The sequence below is a fragment of the Mustela lutreola genome, chromosome 9, assembly GCF_030435805.1.
Source record: "Mustela lutreola isolate mMusLut2 chromosome 9, mMusLut2.pri, whole genome shotgun sequence".
Taxonomy (NCBI): Eukaryota; Metazoa; Chordata; class Mammalia; order Carnivora; family Mustelidae; genus Mustela; species Mustela lutreola.
In genome coordinates, this window is record NC_081298.1 from 42,880,017 (window position 1) to 42,903,685 (window position 23,669).

General features: G+C 41.2%; 1 pseudogene; it reads right to left on the bottom strand.

Annotated features, from left to right (window-relative positions):
* Window positions 1-20,411: 20,411 nt before the first annotated feature.
* Window positions 20,412-20,930, bottom strand: LOC131808011 (trafficking protein particle complex subunit 2-like; annotated as a pseudogene).
* Window positions 20,931-23,669: the final 2,739 nt, after the last annotated feature.

Sequence of the window (23,669 nt, forward strand, 5' to 3'; positions counted from 1 at the left end):
CACACGACAGGGGCACCTGAGTGACTCATTGAGTTAAAGCATCCAATTCTTGGTTTCAGCTCAGGTCACGATCTCAGGGTCATGAGATGGAATGCCATGTTGGGCTCTGCACTGGGCATGGAACCTGCTTAATATCCCCTCTCTCCCCCTCCCTTTGTCCTTCCCCTCTTCACACACATGCAATCTTTCTCTCTTTCTCTCGAAAAAAAAAAAAAAAGAAATTCACATGGTAAAGAACGTGAATTATAAAGAGTCTATAAAAGAAATGTGAATCTGTGGCTTAGATGGAAGTATTATTCTTTTTTTTTTTTTTTAAGATTTTATGTATTTATTTGACAGAGATCACAAGTAGGCAGAGAGGCAGGCAGAGAGAGAGGAGGAAGCAGGATCCCTGCTGAGCAGAGATCCTGATGCGGGGCTCGATCCCAGGACCCTGGGATCATGACCTGAGCCGAAGGCAGAGGCTTTAACCCACTGAGCCACCCAGGCGCCCCTGGAAATATTATTCTTTAATGTTGTTATATTCAGAATATATTCTCATTTCTCCACGGCTTCCTCTTTGACCATGGGTTATTTAGAAGTGAGTCATTTAATTTCCATATCTTGTGGAAGATTTCCATATATCTTTCTGTTATTGATTTCTTTACTTCTCTTGGGATCGGAGAACATACTTTAGTATCAATGTTAAATTTCTGAAGCTGATGACTGCACTGTGGTCCTATTCTTAGGAGCACAAATACACATTGCACTACTTATTTAGGGGTAAATTTCCATGACATATGTAACTTACTCTCTAATGGTTCAGGAAGAAACTGTGTGTGTGTTTATGCGTATGTCTGTGTGTGTGTAGAGATCTCAAGTAAGAGAGAGAAAGAGAGGGAGAAAGTGAGGAATGGAGCTGGGAATACATACGAATCATTTAGCAAAGATAAAATGAGAAGAAAGGATAAGCTAATAAGCTTCTCCCACCCCCACTCCTCAAGGTGCGTATCCTTCCATATCTTCTCCATACCACACACAAACTTATACTAATATGTATTCATACATGGGATTTTGTTGTTTTATACAAATGGGATCATTCTCTGTGCATTAATTATCATGCAACTGGATTTTCTTGCTTAACAATACATCATAGAGATTCCCTCCAGGTCAAAAGACCCAGGTTTAAACACAGCTGCATAATATTCTGCAGGTGTACGACTATCACAGGTTCTTGGCCCACCTCCCTAACGAGGGCTACTCCAACAGTTTCCAGTTTTTTGCTACTACACACAAGGAAGCAAAAAGCAGCCTTGTGCATATAACGCACCGCATGGGTGCCGAGGCTGTGACTCACTTCTGAAACTGGAATTAGAGTCAGCACCACAAGTTCTTTGTGATGCACTAAGGCACAAAGCTGTTCAGCAGTGGGAGGAAGGCCAGTCTCCAGGGGCCATCTGCTCTGGTCCCGCTGCATGCAATCCCAGCCTTTTCCAGAGGAGGGCCAGAATGTCCTCAAGGAAGCGGAGCACGAAGAGACTGTCGCAACCTGTCTGCTGGCTCGTGGCAGGTGCCCCGTATCTGCCTGGCAGGGAGTCCCACAAACCTCACACATCCTTTCCCAGCTAGTCCACGGGTGCCTGTTGGTTATATAACTGTAAAAACTCTTGCCTAGGCATTGTAGGCAGAGCCCAGGCTTCTGTAGGTGGGGCCACATATGGTGACAAGTGGCCTGTTGGATGCTCGGGTGGAGTCCACTTCCAGCACAGTGACTTTGGCAGAGATTGTCGGTTTGCTCTCCACGTGGGACACAATGCCCCACCGTGACACTAACAGTTGACATTCACGAACTGTGGCCTTGGGCCAGTCACTGAACTCAAACCACATCGTTTTATCCCCTCCACAATTCTGTGAGGTCTGAGAGGTGTAGAATCCTGTTACATCGCTTTCCTACTGCTGCAATAGTTCTGCATAAAACCACCCCAAAACATAGCCGTTTAAAACAACCACTGATCATTGGCTTGTGATGGTGTGAGTGAAGCCTTTCAGTTGGGCAGTCCTCCCAGTTTTGCCTGGGCTCCATCATGCATCAGCCACAGGTCAGCTAGGAGGCTTCGCTTCCAGGAGTTGGGGGGCAGTGGGTGGCTGCAGCAATGGAGAGTTTTGATGTGGGGGAGGGGCACTCCATCCTCCAACAGGCTAGCCTGGGCTTGTTTACATGATGGGGGCAGGACTGAGGGAGAAGACAGGTGGGGATGAAGAGGGGGAGAAATAAGGGGGTGCCAAGGCTTGTTAGGTCTAGCTCAGAATGGGCACAACATCGATCTGCCACATTCTGTTGTCTGAAGCAAGTCACAGATTCGAGGGGTGGGAAAACGGGCTCCACCTCCGGGAGGAAGAGCTGTGAAGTTGCACTGAGAAGGGTGTGGATACGGGGAGTGTAGAGGTTCATGGGAATTTTGGCAATTTATCTCACTGGCTTTTGCAGGTCAGAGGAGTGAGAAACAAAGAGGTGTCTTAAAATTGCCCAAGCTCGGGAAGCCAGAGAGTAGGGGATGTGAACCTAGGCAGTCAGACACCAGAGTCCATGTATTCAACCTCCTTCCCATTTCTCCAAGCCTCGGAGGGCTCCCTGACTGTGAAGACAGCCCTCAAGGATGTCATTCTCTCCAAAAACTCCCAACAGAGCAGTCATCCTCAAGAAGAAAATCATCTCCAAAGACCCTGAGCTTCTTGCAGGAGGGACAGAATTTGGAGGTGACGTACCAGTGGGCATGTGGATGGGTGACTCCGTAGATGGTCAGGGAACCCCATGTGCATATGATTGGACGACTGGCAAGTACAGCAAGTGGCGGGCTCCAGATGGCACAACCTCATCTCCACTTGGGTACCACTGAAGCTGAGGGCAGGAAATAAAGAGATCAGAGCCTCCAGGTGGCCTTTCGTGGAAGCTCCGGCTGAGTGCCTGGGGTCTGAGGTCAGCCTTTGCAATCAAGGAGACATGAGCAACTTTGGTCCTCTGAGCTGGGGAGAGTGAGTGCAGAGCCTGCCTTCCTTTGGAGGAGGGAGGGCCCAGCCAATTTTTGAAGGTATTTTTCAGTCCCTAGGCTTGGGATGATCATTTTCCAGGTCGTCTTCTTTTTTTTAAAAAAAGTTGATTGATTGGTTGATTTTTGAGAGAGAGGGAGAGAGTGTGTGAACGAGGAGAGGGAAGGACAGAGAGGGAGAGAAAAAATCTCTAGCAGACTTCCTACCGAGCATGGAGCCCAACTCATGACCTATGCCAAAATCAAGAGCCAGCTGTTCAACCAACTGAGCCGCCCAGGGGCCCCTCCATGTCTCTTTTAAATTTTACTTTTAAATGTATGTATTTTACTGAGTCAGCTCGTTGGTTTTTTCTGTTGTTGTTGTTTTTTAACCTAGGAATACCAGACACCTAGGTGAAGAGCGCTGTAGGAAGGTCACTTGTGCCTCTCTGACTCGGCAAGCTCCAGGGTCACCTCTTTTCTCACCTTTGTCCCATAGGTGAGTTTTGCTGGTTCCCAACTGTCATAGAAATGGAGTCCTCCTGAATCCCATGCTTTCTTATGTTCATACTTGTAAATTTGAAGGACTGGAGCTTCTTGAGGGTAGGACTAAGCCTTAATCACAACTGGCCTGTTCCCTTCCCTTCAGGCTAAGACCAAGCAAGGTGCCCAGTGGATGTTCCTTCCATGAAGGCCAGCCTGCCTCTCCACAGCACGTGGTGAAGGGGAAGAACACAGGCTGCCTGCATTCAAACCTGATATTCACTTACCTCTGTGTGACCTTGGCCAGTTACCTAACCTCTCTGTACCCAACCAGGGAGACCAATAGCACTTGCCTTATAGAATTATGGTGATCGTTATGTGCATCAATATTTATAAAACTCTTCCAAATGTCTGGAACATAATGAGGCTATTGCAATGTTTGTTAAATGAAAACATGAAAATATGTCTAAAGGCAGGGCTCTGCCTCTTTTTTCACCACTGTGTTCTGAGTCACAGATCGGCAAACTAGACCTTTGCACCACAGGATTTTGTAAATAAAGTTTTATTAGCATACAGCCACACCCATTGGTTTGTGTATTGTTTATGGCTCCTTTCCCATCTGCAATGACAGAGTTGAGGGGTTGCAGCAGAGAAAATAAGGCCCACAAAGCCTAAAACATTTACTATATGGCCTTGTCCAGAAATTTCCTGACCCTTGCTCTTGGTTTTCTAAACCCTCCACCAACAAGGCCAGGCTGTACCTTTAATGCAAACAAACTGCTTTGGTGGGGTGGGGTGGTGCGGGGATGGATGGTTTCTGTGGATGTGGTGGCATGTTCACATGCCCTCGGTATTCTCTGTGTGTGAAAGCCCTTTGACTTCCAAGGGTTTCCTTGGCCTTCATCCTGGTCCTCAAGAGCTGAGCCTCTGGGGGCCTTTCATTTGGGGAGGTGGGGTGGGTTTGAACTTGTAATCTCTCTGTGTGGGAACAGGGGAGGAGAGAGCAGACACGCCCTCTGGGAATGAAAGGCCCACACAGAGAGAGACGGCAGGCTCCCTCCCCGCCACAAGGGGCACAGTCACAAAACAGTCCTGTTTGAAGTAGGTTATTAAGTGTTGGCCTCAGGGCTGAGCTCTGGCAAGCCTGCCATTTCTTCTAGTGCTTTCCACCGAGCTTGCATTGGAGATTACTCAGGAAGGCGCCAGAGAGAAGATAATGAGATGCAATTTATTATATAAATCTGGGGCTGGTGTTAGCAGGCCAGCAGGGTTTACTGGGGCATCGCCCAGAGCCTTGCAGAGAATGGCTGTGATGTTATTCCTGGCAACACAGCCGCCCACAGTTCATAAGATCACTTAACAGTCCACTGCCTTCACACACTCATGAATGAATTTGCCCTGTTTCCTGGGTCCTATTGCCAACTGAAAAACAAAACAAAACAAAATGGTAAGAAGGCAAAACATACTTGATGGGAGCATGCAGGGGGAAAAGGATAGAAGACCTTAGTGTTTTTATAGGAAAAATCCAGTCAAAGGGCACTGCGAGGGCAGGAGCATCTATTGTGACAATCTTTCTGGAAAGCAAATTGGCAAAATGCATCAAGAACTTTAAAATAGTCATGGTCTTTGACCAAGTCTGCCCAATTATATTAATGAACAGTCCCCACTATTAGTCAGCTATCACCACAATTCTGCTGTGTAACAAAACACTCCCAAACCCAGGGATTTATACTGATAAACAGTTTTCTCAATGTCAAGAACCATGAAGAAGCAGAGGTTTTATATATCCCAAGTTAATAACTTAACCTTGGACTGGCCCCATGGGCAGCGATGAGGCTGAATGGAAGCAGTGTCCTCAGGAATTCATCCTCAGGAATCAGAGGTGTCACAGAAGGATTTTGATGAGCCCATCTTCATATTAAATCTATTACATCTTCACTTCAAATGCTGGTTGCAGGAAGACTAAAGGAAGCAGTCTAGAACACAGGAGGCTTAACTTTTAGTATCTTTATGCCACTGGGTCTCAGGGATGATGGTGGGGTGGTCATGGGATGACCATTCCTCTTCTTGCAAAATGGAAATAATACTTACCCTCTTCCTGGCTCCCTGGGAAGCCATGAAGGTGACATGGATCAAGCAAGGACTCAGAGTTGCTCAGAAGAAGATGCCAGTCCAGGCTCTATGTCTCCCTCACTCCAGGGCAAATGCCTTGGAAAAAGGCACTTTAATCAGTATACTCCCAGGAGGGGTGGAAAGAACCAGGAAGTAATGGAGTAATGGAATCTACAAGAATGTCACCCATGAGGGGGACTTGGTTTCTTTGGTTTGTATTATTCACACCTCCTAGAACTGTGCCTCGTGTATAGTGTGCTCAAAAACAATTATTGAATCAATGAATAATTTCCAATACTTATCCCCAAAATGCAAATGAGGAAATGAAGACACAGAACTTATCTTCCTCTCTGTCTCCTGAGCCCACTCCCTCAGTCTATCCCGTGCACCTGATTCCCCGGCCCAGGCTCTTTCCCAGGCAGCTCAACAGAAGACAGCATTTACCCCATTGATAGTTTTCAAGGAGCTTTCATGTGCATTTCTCCATCTGATATGCCCAACCTCCCTGTGAAGGTTCATTGATCTATTTTCATCTTAAACACTCACAGCACCTTGCTAGGAACATAGTCAGGATTCAGTAAATGTTAATTGTCCTCCTTTCCCATGCTTACCCAATCAGCAAGTTGCATTAATTAATCTTTGCATATTCTGACTTTTTGTCCAGTGAAACTACAACTAGAAATATCAATCAATTAGTGATTGCTAGACACTTATGGGCTTTTTGCCAATGCCTTACCTACCAGGTAAGAGGGAAAATCAAGGGAGATATAGCCACAAAGTTTTATTTATTTCATATAAGTCAAGTAGGTCAAAGAAATATCAGCAAGGGTTTTTGCTAGTCATTTCCAAAACCAGATGTATCACAGACATGCCATCTGATTTTGAAGAGCACAAAAAAACCCCCAAAATATAGTGCCAACAGGCTAAATTATAACTGTTGTTCTTTTTTTTTTTTTAAGATTTTATTTATTTATTTGACAGAGAGAGAGAGAGAGAGATCACAAGCAGGCAGAGAGGCAGGCAGGGAGAGGGGGAAGCAGGTTCCCTGTTGAGCAGAGAGCCCAAACTGGGGGACTCTGAGATCATGACCTGAGCCAAAGGCTGAGGCTTAACCCACTGAGCCAACCAGGTGCTCTGATAATTGCTGATCTTGCTGAATTTTTCTTGCCTGCAATCTTCTCTAAGCTGGTTCTCTAAACTCAGTTTTTTATCATAAGCTATGTAACTTCTCCTTTATATGGGTCATATGGAAATATTTCTATACAGTAACAACTCATAAATTACTGTCAACTCCCAAATGAATAACTTCTAAAGACTTTACTTCCTTGTTTGAGACTTGAATATAATCCAGACTGATACTGACTTCATAAACATTGTCATGGATAGTAAAGAAAACATGCTACTACAAAAATCAGAGTTCACAACCCTAACTTTGAGGCTTACTGGCTTGAGTAATTGCCTAGAAAATCTGAGATTCTAAATTGCAATTTGAATAAAATATATTGTTAAAACAAAAGAGTGTAAGAAAAGAGAAACCAAGGAACAAAAACTAGACAAGACAAATAAAGAACAAGTAGCAAAATGGTAGATCAAAATCCAGCTCTATTAATAATTACATTAAATATAAATGAACCAAATACTACAATCAAAAGGCAGAGATTGTCAAACTAAATATAAAAGCAATACCCAGCTATATCCAATCTGTGTGTTCAAATTTCCCCTTTTGGGAGCTCTCTCACACTGTTGTTGAATGCAAGCTGGTACAGCCACTCTGGAAAACAATATGGAGGTTCCTTAAAACGTTGAAAATAGAGATACCCTGTGACCCAGCTGTTACACTACTGGTTATTTACCCTAAAGATACAAATGTAGTGATCCGAAGGGACATGTGCACCCGAATGTTTTTAGCAGCAATGTCCACAATAGCCAAACCATGGAAAGAACCTAGATGTCCATCAACAAGTGAATGGATAAAGATGTGATACACATACACACACACCCACACACATGCACACACACAGTGGAATACTATGCAGCCATCAAAAGAAACAAAATCTTGCCATTTGCAATGACATGGATGGAACTAGAGGGTGTTATGCTGAGCGAAATAAGTCAATCAGAGAAAGACAATTATCATATGATCTCTCTGATAGAGAGATAGAAATTTGAGAGCCAGGGCAGAAGATTGTGGGGAGTAGGGAGAGAAAAAATGAAACAAGATGGGATCGGGAAGAAGACAAACTATAAGAGACTCTTAATCTCATAAAACAAACAGGGTTGCTGGTGAGTTGGGAGATAGGGATAGGGTGTCTGGGTTATGGATGTTGAGGAGGGTATGTGCTATGATGAGTGCTGTGAAATGTGTAAGCCTGATGATTCACAGACCTGTACCCCTGGGACAAATAATACATTATATGTCAATTTTTAAAGTTTCCCCTTTTAATAAGAACATCTGTGACCTTATCTTAATTTGATTAAATCTCCAAAGACTTTATTTCCAAACAAGGTCACTGAGGTACCAGAAGTGAGGACTGCAATATATCTCTTTTACAGAAGGGATAGAAGGCAATTCATAACAGCGGTTTAATGCTTTCAGTACATTTTTAAATTAAGATTTTATTTATTTATTTAGAGAAGGGGAGAGTGTGAGTAGGGAGAGGGACACAGAGAGAGAGAGAGAGAATCTCAAGCAGGCTCCATGCTGAGTGAGGAGCCCAATATGGGGCTCAATCCCATGACCTTGAGATCATGACCTGAGCTGAAATCAAGAGTCAAATGCTTAACCAACTAAGCCACCCAGGTGTTCTGATTTCAGTACATTTTTCTCATCTAGCTTCCAGTCTCCCAGAAATGAAGGCATAAAAGACTAGAGATACAAAGAAATACAGAAGTTCTCTTAGACTCCGTTTATACTCAAATTAAAACAATACTTCCTTTGTAGCAAGCTCTCTCATTGACTGGGAAAATAAGATCTATCCCAAAAACTCCAGGTTCAAGTCCATAGTATACTTGGAATGATCCTAGGATCCTAATCTATTAATGCAGCCTCCTATCAGCTAACAGAACAAAAAACAGACAACAAACAAGCAAACAAACAAAAAATTAGTTTCAAGAACCCAGAAAGTGAGTAGTATTCTCACGTCATCTGGGAGGGTTGAGAGGGTTCTCAAACCTCAGTCTTCATGTTTTTTCATTGTTTTGTTTTGGTTTTTTGAACACTCGCTGGCTTTTCTGCTGGCCCCCATGGGAAGTATGCCTGGCAGTGCCCTTGTCTGATGCTTCTGACAACTTTACTGTGCCTGGAGGCAGAACTGCAGGCTGAGCAGCCTAAGGACTGGGACTATACCAGTCTCTATCTTCTTCATCCCTGTTTGCAAAATAAGAAAACCTCTATGTTGACAGGTCCTGGCTGTGGATGATGCTTCTTGGATCATATGTTTTTCTTGACTGGATGCCAGAGCCAAAATATCCAAGAACCACTTGCAGAGAAAATTTCCAAAGTTTGCTTTCATTACTTTGTTATTCTCTCTAGACAGCATTTGAACAGTGTCAGGGTTGAGAACAAGCAAATCCAACAACAACAACCAGGTGAAAGAGTTGAGGCCCATTGGCTGGGCTTGCAAGCTGGGAGGCCCTCCAGTGGTGGTGACTTTCTGATTCTCGCGTGCCTCCTTCCTGTGTCTTGCTTTCTTTTTATTTACCTTTCCCAGCCTGGCTTCCACAATGAAGGCCCAGAATTGAAGGCTGTGCTGAGCTTAAGACCTGAGATTAGTGGAAATGTAATTCAGCTGTTTTCTCCATATTCTAAAGAAAGAAACATAAACTCAGACTCATGGATAATTATTCTGAGGCAAAAGAGAAATGCTGGTGTGGACCATGCATTCTCAGAGCTGTTACGTTATGACCCATGGTGTGTTATGCACTGCTCTAGATGTTCCTTAAATGGCCAAACAACAAAATAAAACCACAGTATCTAAACTAATTACAGAGTTTCTAAATGGTGATGATATTGAGGTCTGGAGTATTATTTTAGTTCTATCATGCAGATGTAAATAATTATATTTTGTTTTATTCATGATTAATTAGACAGCAGTATTTTTTAAAAGATTTTATTTATTTATTTTGACAGAGAGAGAGAGAGATCACAAGTAGGCAGAGAGGCAGGCAGAGAGAGAGAGGGAAGCAGGCCCCCTGCTGAGCAGAAAGCTTGATGTGGGGCTCGATCCCAGGACCCTGAGATCATGACCTGAGCCGAAGGCAGAGGCTTTAACCCACTGAGCCACCCAGGTGCCCCTAGACAGCAGTATTATTTTTGTTTCTAACCCAGGACTAGGTCAGGGAAAGTCTAAGATGAGCCTGAAGCATCATGAGGGCCATTAAATGAGGAAAAATTTGGAGAGAATGGGGACATCTCAAAAGGCACAGGGACCAACAGGAAAAGAGCTTCTAATGGCCAAAGCTGAAATGAGAACAAAATAAATAACAGTAATGTTGGATTATAACCCATAGACTAAAATAAATACCCACAGGTAGAGGCACCTGGGTGGCTCAGTGGGTTAAGCCTCTGCCTTCAGCTCCGGTCATGGTCTCGGGGTCCTGGGATGGAGCCCTGCGTCGGGCTCTCTGCTCAGTGGGGAGTCTGCTTCCCCCTCTCTCTCTGCCTGCTGCTCTGCCTACTTGTGATCTCTCTCCCTCTGTCAAATAAATAAATTAAAAATCTTTAAAAATAAAATAAAATAAATATCCACAGGTACATAATGTTATAAGTAACCGAGTTTTAAAAATCAGTAAATAATAGAGACACCTGGGTGGCTCAGTTGGTTAAGCAGCTGACTTCGGCTCAGATCATGATCCTAGGGTTTTGGGATTGAGCCCCACATTGGGCTCCCTGCTCAGTGGGGAGCATGATTCTCAATCTTCCTCTGCCTGCTCCTCCCCCTGCTTGTGTGCTCTCTCTCTCTCTGACAAATAATAAATAAAATCTTTTTTAAAAATCAGTAAATAAGGGAGAAAGAACAGCTCTTCCTTACAGAAGAATTCTAATTAATAAATGTAAAATTCACGAGGAAAACAGAAAACTACCATGAGGTCACCACCATGACAACTGTTTGATGGACCAATGAATGCTAACAGCAGTCAGCGAGCGCTGAGGAAAAACACGGTTTTTGCAGTCCTGAGTATCTTTGCAAAGATGTTTATTAACTGCTAAGAGAAAAACAGCAATTTTATAGTGGACAAATCTGCAGATGCCACCTTAACCAAGAGATCAAAAGGAACATTACCAGTAAGAGGATACCTCAGCATGGTGTCCCCCAGGGGAACGCACGGGGCCAGGCATGATGTCACCAGGAGCATATCCGCCAAAAATGCATCACCTCTACCTGACCCTGTGACAAACCCAAGCTGAGGAATAAGGTAATAAATAACTGAACAGTACTTCTCAGTAATGTCAAGGTCATGAAGACAAGGAGAAACTGAAGAACTGTCACAGGTTAAAGGAGCTGAGGACATATAAATGCAAAGGTAGGGAAACAGCTCAAGTTCAAACAAAGTCTGCCGATTGGCCAGTGGTATTGTACCTGTATCAACTTTTTAAATTTGATACAGTTATGCAAGGCGTTAATATTGGGGGAAGCTGGGAGAATCTAAATGGGAACTCTTATTTTTGCAACTTTTCTCTAAATCCAAAAATTCTTTATAAAAAAAAAAAAACAGAATAAGGAGCACCTGGGTGGCTCAGTTGGTCAAGTGTCCAACTCTTGGTTTTGGCTTAGATCATGATCTCAGGGTCATGAGATCAAGCCCCCAGCCTGGATCTGCACTCAGCAGGAGTCTTCTTAAGATTCTCTCTCCCTCTCCCTCTGCCTCTTCCCCTGCTCATGCAAGTGCATACTCTCTCTCTAAAATAAATAATTTTTTAAAAGATTTTATTTATTTATTTGACGGAGAGATCACAAGTAGTCAGAGAGGCAGGCAAAGGGAGAGGGGGAAGCAGGCTCCCCACTGAGCAGAGAGTCCAATGTGGGGCTCGATTCCAGGACCCTGAGATCATGACCTGAGCTGAAGGCAGAGGCTTAAACCACTGAGCCACCCAGGCGCCCTTAAAATAAATAATCTTTAAAAAAAAAAAAAAAAAACTTGTATGAAGAAGGACAGAATACATTTGAAAGCAGGTCTCTTTTAGGTTCCATAGAAAAAGCTTACCTTTAAGGTTCAGAATGGTCTGGTTTCATAAAGCACCTATAGACTTAGGGTACGTAGAGAGAAACAGACTTGTGGGTCTATGGAGAAAGAACCAAAAACCAAGTGTCAAGGTAACTGAGACTTTCCTTCTTGCTTTGCTCCTTGCTGACTCAGAATTAACAGGTTTTTTTTTAGTTTTCCAGGTTGGTACAAATGAACCCCTAGCTGGTATTACAAATGTTTGCAATTCTTTGCATGGGGTAATGTAACTCAAAAGATACTTTGTTTTAAAAAATAAAACAATGCAAAAGCCAGTTGGTGTGAATTTTGTTGACCTGAAATCAGATGTTGTGTTTACCCTATGACTTCCCTTGCCTCATATTGAGCATGGATGTTCTCAGACCAGATCCAGAAAGACGATATCCCTTAATATAAGGTTTTGGTAATAGGGATCAAACTGATGGGATGGAAAACAAAGAACAAGGGATTTCCCCCTTCTAACTAAATCCTTAGGACTTTCTGAGACAAAAAATAAAATTTCAAGCAACCAGAAATGTTTGCAGGTCATCCTGGTTAAGAAAATCACAGGAACCAATAGTTGCCAAGAAATTTGGATGGTTCCTCTCATATTGCATCAATGAAACAACTGAAAAGAGCAAAATATTCTCTATTTCTACCTTTTTTTTTTTTTTTTAAGCAAACTGTACACCTAACATGGGGCTTGAACTCACAGCCCTGAGATCAAGAGTTGCATGCTCTACCAACAGGGCCAGCCAGCACCCCTACTTCTATTTTTTGTGTGCTTTAAAGAAACATGTATTGGGGCACCTGGGTGGCTCAGTCGGTTAAGCATCCAGCTCTTGATTTTGGCTCAGGTCATGATCTCTGGGTCATAAGATTAAGCCCTGTGTTGATCTCTATGCTGAGTGTGGAGCCTGCTTGGGATTCCCTCTCTCCCTCACTTCCTGTCCCTTCATCTACACTTGCATTCTCTCTCTCTTTCAAAAATAAATAAGTAAATAGATAAATAGATAAATAAGCAGTCTGTTTTTTAAAAAGAACAGAACCATGTATTTTAAAGAAAATTGTATTTTTAACAACAGGTGCTGGGGTGCCTGGGTGGCTCAGTCTAGTTTAGTGTCCATCTGCCTTTGGCTCAGGTCATGATCTGGGGTCCTGGGATCAAGCTCTGTGTTGGGCTCCCTGCTTGGCAGGAAGCCAGCTTCTTCCTCTCCCACTCCCCCTGCTTGTGTTCTCTCTCTCACTGTTTCTCTCTCTGATAAATAAATAAAATCTTAAAAAAAAAAAAAACAGGTGCTGTATGTTCTTTCTTAATCTGTGAAGAATAACACTGGTCAAGTAAGGAAAAAATTATGCTAGTCAGGTATAGTTGTGCGTGCTGTGCACTGCAAAAAAGGCACACAGTTGAAGGGCTAGTAGGGCTGAAATCCATCTCTTCTCTGTCCCTCAAGCTGCATATCTTGGGGCTATATCCACACAAAGGAATGGAAGCCTTTTTCTAATTATACAAAGATGCTCATTGGGCGAGTGTAAGCTTTAATAGTAGTTGTGATGTGTATGTGTGACTGTTGGGGAAAGCAGATTGAGAAATACAAGTTTATTATGGCAAAAGAGATTTTGATGATCTATAACTATTGAAAATTATTTGCTGTTTTATGGTAAATATTCTTTTCTAAATTTCTTTTTATTTTATTTATTTTATTTTTTTTTCTGAAACTTAAAGGTAAGCTTTAATATTTTTTATTTTATTTCTAAATTTCTTTTTATTGAAAAAGTAAGGCTCTCTGTCATCCCACTATCACTTCATGTATCCTTCAGAAATTTCCTATACACATACAAATATATATGTGTATGTATACACACAATAAACATACATGTATATTAATTTACACAACTGACAGCTTACTATTATATCCTTTGATTTTTAAAAACATTAAAAAATATCCTTCTGGATGCCTGGGTGGCTAAGTCAGTTGAGCATCTGTCTTTTACTCAGGTCATGATTTCAGGGTCCTGGGATCAAGCCCCGAATTATAGGGCTTCCTGATCAGCTGGGAGTCTGTTTCTCCCTCTTCCCCTCTCTGCCTTATGCCTCTCTCTCTCAAATAAATAAATAAAATCTTTTAAAAAGTTAAAAATTAGGGGCGCCTGGGTGGCTCAGTGGGTTAAAACCTCTGCCTTCGGCTCAGGTCATGATCCCAGGGTTCTGGGATCGAGCCTCATGTTGGGCTCTCTGCTCTGCAGGGAGCCTGCTTCCCTTCCTCTCTCTTTGCCTGCCTCTCTGCCTACTTGTGATCTCTGTCTGTCAAATAAATAAATAAAATCTTGGGACGCCTGGGTGGCTCAGTTGGTTAAGCAGCTGCCTTCGGCTCAGGTCATGATCCCAGCGTCCTGGGATCGAGTCCCACATCGGGCTACTTGCTCCGCAGGGAGCCTGCTTCTCCCTCTGACTCTGCCTTCCACTCTGTCTGCCTGTGCTCGCTCTCACTCTCTCTCTCTCTTACAAATAAATAAATAAAAAATCTTTAAAAAAATAAATAAATAAATAAATAAATAAATAAATAAAATCTTTAAAAACAAAACAAAAGTTAAAAATTAAAAAATCAAAAACATCCTTTTTATTATTCTGATAAAATATACATATTACATAATCTACCATTTTAACCATTAAGTATACAATTCAATAGCATTAAATACATTCATATTGTTGTCCAACCACAATCACTATCCATGTTCACAGCTCTTTCACTATCCCAAACTAAACTCTGTCCCCATTAAACAATAACCCCCTACACCCTCCTCTGCCCAGTCCCTGGCAACCACCATGCTACTTTCTGTCTCTACGAATTTAACTATTCCAGGTACGTCATATATATGAAATTGTATAATATTTGTCCCTTTGTGTCTGTCTCACTTCACTTAGCATAATGTCCTCAGGGTTCGTCTATATTGTAGTGGGCATCAGAACATCCAGAACAGGGGTGTTTGGCTGGGTTAAGACTCTACCTTCAGCTCAGGTCATTATCTCAGTGTCTTGGGATCAAGCCCTACATCAGTCTCTCCACTTAGCAAGGAGTCTACTTCCCTCTCTCTCTCTGCCTGCCCCTCTGCCTACTTGTGAGCTCTCTTTCTGTCAAATAAATAAATAAAATCTTAAAAAAAAAAAAAAAAGAACATTCGGAATAACCTTTATTGCCAGGGTGAATAATATTCCACTGTATGCATACATACGTCCTGTGTACTCATTTGTCTGTCAGCGAACACTGGTTTGCTTCGACATTGTTGACTATTGGGAATTATGCTGCTGTGAACACGGGTGTCCAAGTATCTCCTCAAAGCCCTGCTTCCAGTCCCTGCGGGTGTGTACCCAGAAATGTATTGCGGGATCACACAGGAAATTATTTGTGAGTTTCTGAGGAATGGTCATAGGGCTTTCTACAGGAGCTGCACCGTTTGAGTTTCCCAACAGTGGCAAGTGTGTGATTTCTTCACATCTTTGCCAACACTTGTGAATTTCTGTGTTGTTTTAATAGTAGCCATCTTTATAGTTGTAAGGTGGTATCTCATTATCATTTCGATTTGCATTTCCATAATTAGTGATGCTAAGCATTGTTTCATGCACTTATTGGCTATTTGTATATCTTCCTCAGAGAAATGTTTTCTCTGCATTATTTGTTGAAATGACTGTCCTTTCCCAGGGAGCCTGTCGATTAAGTGTCTGACTCTTGATTTTTGGCTCAGGTCAGACTTGGCTTGACATGGAGTCTGATGGAGATTCTCCCTCTCCCTCTGTCCCTCCCCCAATTTGCACGCTCTCTCTCTTTCTCTAAATAGATAAGTAATAAAAATATTTTTTAAAAAAAGAGATTGACATCTATAAGCCAATTAATGTGCTTCATTAATAAAAAAAAAAATACAAGAACCATATGATACTCTCGGGGTGCCTGGGTACCTCAGTCAGTTAAATGGTTGACCTCTGCTCAGATCATGATCCCAGAGTCCTGGGATGGAGCCCCACATCAGGCTCCCTGCTCATCAGAGAGCCTGCTTCTCCCTCTGCAATCCGCTCTGCCTACTTGTGCTCTCTCTCTATCTCTCTGTCAAACAAATAAATAAAATCTTAAAAAAAAGAGAAACATATGATACTCTCAATAGATGCTGAAAAAGCATGTGACAAAGTACAGCAGCCTTTCTTGATCAAAACTATTCACAGTGTAGGGATAGAGGGCACATACCTCAATATCATCAAAGTCATGTATGAAAAACCCACAGTGAATATCATTCTCAATGTAGAAAAACTGAGAGCTTTTCCCCTAAGATCGGAAACATGGCAGGGATGTCCACTATCACTGCTGCTATTCAACATAGTACTAGAAGTCCTAGCTTCAGCAATCCCAACAACAACAACAACAACAACAAATTAAAGGCACTGAATTCGCAAAGAAAAAGTCAAACTCTCACTATTTGCAGATGATATGATATTTTATGTGGAAAACCCAAAAGACTCCACCCCAAAACTGCTAAAACTCATACAGGAATTCAGTTGTGTCAGGATATAAAATCAATGCACAGAAATATGTTGCATTTGTATATATCAACAAGAAAACAGAAGGAAGAGAAATTAAGGAGTCAATGCCATTTACAACTGCACCCGAAACCATATGATACCTAGGAATAAGTTTAACCAAAGAGGAAAAGAATCTGTACTCAGAAAACTATAGAATACTCATGAAAGAAATTGAGGAAGACAAAAAGAAATGGAAAAATGTTCCACGCTCATGGATTGGAAGAACAAATATTGTAAAAATGTCTATGCTACCTAAAGCAATCTACACATTTAATGCAATCCCTATCAAAATACCATCAACTTCTTTCAAAGACATGGAATAAATAATCCTAAAATTTGTATGGAACCAGAAAAGACCCTGAATATCCAGAGGAATGCTGAAAAAGAAAACCAAAGCTGGTGGCATCCAATTCCAGACTTCAAGCTCTATTACAAAACTGTCATCATCAAGACAGTATGGTACTAGCACAAAAACAGACACAGATCAATGGAACAGAATAGAGAGCCCAGAAATGGATACTCAACTCTATGGTCAACTAATCTTTGACAAATCAGGAAAGAATATCCAATGGAAAAAAAAACAGTCTCTTCAACAAATGGTGTTGGGAAAATTGGACAGCCACATGCAGAAGAATGAAACTGGACCATTTCCTTATACCACACGCAAAAATAGACTCAAAATGGATGAAAGATCTCAATGTAAAAAAGGAATCCATCAAAATCCTTGAGGAGAACACAGGCAACAACCTCTTTGACCTCAGCCGCAGCAACTTCTTCCTAGAAGCATGACCAAAGGCAAGGGAAGCAAGGGCAATAATGAACTATTGGGACTTCATCGAAAAATAAAGCTTTTGCCCAGCAAAGGAAACTGTCAACAAAATCAAAAGACAACTGACAGAATGGGAGAAGATATTCACAAATAACGTATCAGATAAAGGGTTAGTATCCAAACTCTATAAAGAGCTTATCAAACTCAACACCCAAAGGACAAATAATCCAATCAAGAAATGGGCAGAAGACATGAACAGACATTTCTGCAAACAAGATATCCAGATGGCCAACAGACACATGAAAAAGTGCTCAACATCATTTGGCATCAAGGAAATACAAATCAAAACCACAGTGAGATACACCTCACACGAGTCAAAATGGCTAAAATTAACAAGTCAGGAAATGGCAGGTGTTGGCGGGGATGTGGAGAAAGGGGAACCCTCCTACACTGTGGGTGGGAATGCAAGCTGGTGCAGCCAGCTTGGAAAACAGTATGGAGGTTCCTCAAAAAGTTGAAAATAGGAAGCCTGGGTGGCTCAGTCAGTTAAGGGTCTGCCTTTGGCTCAGGTCATGATCTCAGGGTCCTGAGATGGAGTCCCACATCAGGCTTCCTGCTCAGTGGGGAGTCTACTTCTCTCTCTCCCTCTGCCCCTGCTTGTGCTCTCTTTTTCTCTGTAAAATAACCAAATAAATATTTTTTTAAAAAGTTGAAAATAGACCTATCCTATGACCCAGCAATTGCACCACTTGGTATTTACCCCTAAGATACAAATGTAGTGATCTAAAGGGGCATGTGCACCCCAATGTTTATAGCAGCGATGCGCACAATAGACAAACTATGGAAGGAGCCTAGATGTCCATCAACAGATGAATGGATAAAGAAGATGTGGTATATAAATATATCTATATATTATATATATAAAGTATACATGATATAATATATATTGTGTATATATATCATATATATTGTGTATATTATATGTAGTATATATATATTATATATATATATATATAAAATGCAGCCATCAAAAACCAAAAATCTTGCCATTTGCAATAATAAGGACTATAAGGACGGAACTAGAGGGTATTATGCTGAGCAAAATAAGCCAATCAGAGAGAGACAATTCTCATATGATCTCACTGATATGAGGAATTTGAGAAACAAGACAGAGGATTAGAGGGGAAGGGAGGGAAAAATGAAACAAGATGAAACCAGAGAGGGAGACAAACCATAAGAGACTCTTATCCTCCGGAAACAGAGTGTTGCTGGAGGGGAGGGGAGTGGTGGATAGGGTGGCTGGGGGATGGAACTGGGAAGGGTGTGTGCTATGGTGAGTGCTGTGAATGGTGTAAGATTGATGAATCACAGACCGGTACCCCTGAAACAAATAATACATTATATGTTAATTAAAAAAAAAAAAAGACTGTCCTTTCCCTATTAAATGGTCTTGGCACCTTGGTCAAAAATCATTTGACTCTCTACATGAGGGTTTATTTGTGGGCTTTGTATTTTATTCCATTGGTCTCTATTTTTGTCTTGATGCTATACCACACAGTTTGGATTAGCATGGCTTTGTAGTGAGTTTCGAAATCATGAAGAGTGAGCCCTCCAACTTCAGTGCTTTTTTTTTTTCTTCCCCAGTTTGTTTTAGCTATTTGGGACCCCTTGAGATTTTAGGGTGGATTTTTCTATTTCTGAAAAAAATGCCATAGGAATTTTGAAGGGGCTTACACTGACTCTATCACTCTGGGTAATATTAACACCTTAATAATAATTAAGTCTTGCCATCTATGAAAACAGAATGTCTTTCCATTTATTTACATCTTCTTTAATTTCCTTTAGAAATATTCTGTATTTTTCACTGTGGACGTCTTTTACCTCCTTGGTTAAATTAATTCTCAAGTATTTAATTTTTTGGATGGTCCTATAAATGCAACCATTCTCTTCATTTCCTTTTCAGATTGTTCATTTTCATGTACAAAATGCAACTGATATTTGCATGTTGATTTGGTCTCTTGCTCCATCCCTTGCTGTTGTTTTTTTTTTTTTTTTTCTGACAAACATCCTTACTTAAGAAGTCAAGAGAAGGGGTAAGAAATGATGGTAGCCTCTTCCCACCAAGGGATGAGACCCATCTTAGAACTACTTGCCGAAGTTATTCAAGATGGAATAAAGTTCCGTGCTCACAGTTAGCACAGAAAATATCTGGTTATAGTACTTGTTTTTAAATGGACATTTACTAGTTCACAGTAAGATCCCACCTGTTACAGGAGACTCCCCCACCCCCTTGTGTACAGCCTAAAAGCTAAGAATGCAAACTTTAAGGGAATATAAACTTTTGTTTACAATTCCAGAATTACAACTTGGTACTAGTATCCATAACTATCAACAGGTTCACACAATCTTTAGTTTACCGTCACAGAGAAAGGCAATATAAGAACATAACCCGTCACTTCGGTCCCAGCCTCCCATTTTACAAACATAGACCCAGGATTCTCGATTTATAGCAGAATCACCATTCCCAGTCTTTGACAGAGGCAGGCATGTGGCATTTGGGACTGCAAAAGCTGTTCACTTCAGCTTTTTGGGGAGTGCTCCTATATGGTTTTATAACATCTCTAGATGTATAGAAACCCATGAATGTGCTATCAGCTTCATTCCCTACTGCAGAAACAAACGTTTAGTTTTAAATCTCTCTACTCAAATCATGACAATGACCTTTGGTTCTACATTGTGACGTTAAGATCAAGCTATCTGAAGGAGTAAAGTCAAAAGCTCGTTCTTTTTTTTTTTAAACTTTTTTTTAAATATTTTATTTATTTATTTGTCAGAGAGAGAGATCGAGATCACAAGTAGGCAGAGAGGCAGGCAGAGAGAGAGAGGAGGAAGCAGGCTCCCTGCTGAGCAGAGAGCCCGATGCGGGGCTCAATCTCAGGACCCTGAGATCATGACCTGAGCCGAAGGCAGAGGCTTTAACCCACTGAGCCACCCAGGCGTCCCCAAAAGCTCATTCTTAATTTTTAGAATAAAGATATTTTCAAGATTATCAAGAGTTTATAAATAACACTGTTCACAAGTAACTATTGATCTGTTGACAAGCGTAAGAAACTGAATGTTCCATTTTGAAACATATAAGGAATATCATTAGGTTTAGATAAATTAAGACTACAGGCGAAACTTTCCCATGCTGTCTAATCAAGTTACTCATGATGTACATGTTCCCAAGAAGACCCCACTGTAGTGACGTTATTTCCAAATTTTTCTGCATTCAACTTAAAAGGTGTTTCTTCCCAAGAAACTGAACTTTCCTGTCAAATGCTCTTGGTCAGATAGGAGAATTTGGTTTATAAAATGGATTCATTGCAAACTTTATGTAAAAATCATAGACATCCATAAGGAAGTTCTTTATTCCTTCTTCTTGGCTAAGCGTAATAAATCTATTTAATAATAAATAAATCTATTTAATAATAATAACAACAATCTATAAGCATAATAAATCTAGTTAATAATAATCTAATAAATTTATTATGCCAAAGCATAATAAATCTCATACGACCTGCAGAAACAAACACTGAAACAGACCACTCATTGAGCTTGTCGACAGGTTTCAAGCCCGTGTTGTCGGACAGCCACATACTCATCTACGAGAGCAGTATGAGCTATGAACGGGTTCAGATGAGCTATGATCATCTTTGAATTCTGCTTTTCCAGCTGGCAAAAATTCCATTTCAAAAACTGGATTACCGTGGTGGCCAGCAATTATAAGGTAGCAGCTTCCAGACATTGTCTTCAAAACACAGCTCCTGCAGGGAAAAGCCAGCAATGGAAACAGCCCCCATCCCTTGCTTTTTAAAATGTATGCATTGGGACTTTTCCACACAATCGATATTTAGACATATCTCATCATACCTTGGATAGCTTTTCTTTGCGCGGATATTCTAGGCCAGAGACCAAACCCCATGTGTTTTCATACCTGAGCTGAGAATAGTTTTAAAGTGATACCTGCATAATAACCTCTATTTTGCCTTTTGGCCCAAAAAGCTTACAATGCTATCTGGCCCTTTAAGGGAAAGTTTGTCAACCCTCCTTCTAAAATTCTAGGGTTGCCCTGCAGCCTATTAAAAGGCCATTTCAACTGTTTCCAATCTAATGCTATGAAAAATTCAGTGGGTTTTGCCCTCAGGTATATTTGTGGAGTAAACCATTAGTCAAGAAAGAACTGCTGGGTCAAGGGGTAGATGCATTTTTATTTTTGACAAATAATGCAAAATGGCCCTGGAAAGAAATCATAGCCATCGACTTCTCATCAGCTGTGACTCTTCCCTACATGCTTCCAATGTAAATTATTGATCTTTCTAAATTTTGCTGTCCCATTGTTGGAATTTTCTTTCTTTCTTTCTTTCTTTCTTTTTTAAAGATTTTATTTATTTGACAAAGAGAAGTATAGCAAGAGAGGGAACACAGCAGGGGAAGTGGGAGAGGGAGAAGCAGGCTCCCTCCATCCCTCCAATGTAGAGCTCGATCCCAGGACCCTGGGATCATGACCTGAGCCGAAGGCAGAGGCTTAACCCACTGAGCCACCCAGGTGTCCCCCATTGTTGAAATTTTCATTCCTTTCATTATAACTTAGATTGAGTACATTTTCTTACTTTTTTAAAAAATATGATTTTATTTCTTTCAGAGAGAGAGAAAGTGAGAGAGGATGAGCTGGGGAGGAGGGGCAGAGGAAGAAGGAGAAGAAGAAGCAGACTTACTGCTGAGCAGGGAGCCCAACATAGGACTCGATCCCAGGACCATGAGATCATGACCTCAGCCTAAGGCAGACGCTTAACTGTCTGAGCCACCCAGGCACCCCAGTTGAGTGTCTTTTCATTTATAAACTGCATGTTCTTGTCCTTTGCTCATTTTTTTCCAGGTGGTTGGATTATTGATGCTTACCAGCTCTTCTTGTTTTTAAATAACAGCTCTTTATATATTAAGGTAACTGCGTTTTTGTTGTACGAGAAGCAAACATTTTTTTCCAAGTTTTTCATTTTCAAAAACTTTTTAAATAAGTATTTTTCCCTAAGTAGACTCTGTATATAAGCATAGCAGTCTTTTCTTTTATGGTTTCTGTATTTTATGTCTTACTTAGGAAGATCTTCCCTATTTGGAGATGATCAAAAACAACCTTGGACTTTTCTTCTGGTACTTTATGTTTTTAAAAGTACTTTAATCCATCTGGAACTGACTTTGGTGTAAGGAGTAAGGTATGGCTCCAGCTGGCACTCAGCTGTCCTGAAGCCCTTTATTGAATAATCCATCTTTTTTCCACTGCTTTGAAATGCCACCTTTCCATATATATTTGGGTCTATTTTAGAGTTCTCTAATTTGTTCCATTGATCTGTACATTCATATGTTCTTCCAAATTTCTTTTTTTTTTTAAGATTTTATTTATTCATTTGAAAGAGAGAGAGCACAAGCAGGGAGTAGGGGCAGAGGAAAAGGGAGAAGCAGACTCCCCACTGAACAGCGGGCCCGATGAGGGGCTCGATCCCAGGACCCTGAGATCATGACCTGAGCAAAAGGCAGCTGCTTAACTGACTGAGCCACCCAGGTGCCTCTCAAGTTTCTTTTTTTTTTTTTTTTAAAGATTTTTTATTTATTTGTTAGAGAGAGAGAGAGATACAGAGTGCAAGCACAGGCAGACAGAGTGGCAGGCTAGAGGCAGAGGGAGAAGCAGGCTCCCTGCCGAGCAAGGAGCCCGATGTGGGACTCGATCCCAGGACGCTGGGATCATGACCTGAGCCGAAGGCAGCTGCTTAACCAACTGAGCCACCCAGGCGTCCCGCCTCTCAAGTTTCTTTATTAAGTATAGTTTTATAATGCCTCTTATTATTTGGAGGAGACAGTTTCCCCTGCTAGTTTCCTTTTGTAGAATTTTCTTGGTTATAGTTGCATATTTTATTTTTCTTATGAACTTTAGAATCGGCTTGTCTAGTTTAAAAGTAGACATTTCAATTGAAATTGTGTTAAGTTAGATAAATTCAGAGGGAAAATATAATGCAATTCTTTTCTATCTGAAAATAGGATATGTCTCGCCATTTGTTCAATTAAAAAAAGACTCTTGCTAAAGTTTTAAAGTTTTGGTTTATTTAGATTCATTTTAATCGACTTTACGTCCCAGGTATTCTGACTTCAGTGACTTTTGTAAGTGGAATTTTTCTTCTATTGTATTTTCTAACCTGGTCCTTTGCACATCAAAAACCAATTGCTTTTTGTATATTAAATGTCAGGGTCCTCTTGCTTCTCCCTCTTTCTGCAGCTTCCCCCCCCCCACCCCGTGTGCTCTTTCTGCGATAAATAAAATCTTTAAAAAAAATGTGCAAGTGGCCACATTACTAAATTTTCTTATTATTTGTTTTTCATTTGATTCTCCTGGGTTCCCAGATATGCAGCCACCTCCCCTGCAATTACTGATAATTCTATTTTCTCCTGTAAGTGAATCACGTTTAATTTTCCTCCAGGATCCATTGCAGACCCACGC